The sequence below is a fragment of the Hippocampus comes genome, unplaced genomic scaffold (genome assembly GCF_001891065.2).
Source record: "Hippocampus comes isolate QL1 unplaced genomic scaffold, H_comes_QL1_v1.1 scaffold343, whole genome shotgun sequence".
NCBI classification, from domain to species: Eukaryota; Metazoa; Chordata; class Actinopteri; order Syngnathiformes; family Syngnathidae; genus Hippocampus; species Hippocampus comes.
Genome location: NW_017805280.1, coordinates 452,070 through 452,512, shown reverse-complemented (window position 1 = coordinate 452,512; position 443 = coordinate 452,070). Strand labels below are relative to the sequence as shown.

General features: G+C 45.6%; 1 protein-coding gene across 1 annotated transcript in view; it reads left to right on the top strand.

Annotated features, from left to right (window-relative positions):
• Positions 1-443, top strand: part of emp1 (epithelial membrane protein 1) — a 10,806-nt gene continuing 10,363 nt past the window's right edge. The window contains exon 1 of the mRNA XM_019870959.1: positions 1-114. The gene's annotated coding sequence lies outside the window, so the exon portion shown is untranslated. The remainder of the gene's footprint in view (positions 115-443) is intronic.

Sequence of the window (443 nt, the reverse complement as noted above, 5' to 3'; positions counted from 1 at the left end):
GTGTGGACTTGAAAAAGAAGGTGGGGCAAAAGTAGGCGGACTGGTCGTCTCTCCTGTTCGTACTTTGCCAGGCTGAGTCTGAAATTAGTGTTCGAGACAGACAGCCGTCAAACAGTAAGTTGTGAAGATTCCTATTGCCGAACTCGGTGAACAATTCTTAACTTTGAGAAATTGTTGCTTGTTGTAATGAGTAGTTGAGAGTGCGCTTGTGCGCACCCACTAGTTCTTTATCTGTTTAAAATAACATTTAGGATGTTTTACGCTTCTATTGCCACGAGAAGGGCCGTTTTGGGGTTTGGAAACGTTCGGTTTATTGCGGTGTAATGCAATGTAACGTGCTTGTGTTGAATGTGGCGGGGAAAATTGAGAGTGTGTGTTTTTCCATGTCAAGTTTCCAACTTCTTGGCATTCCTCGTCTTTTCTATGCCCCCCCCCCCCCCCCC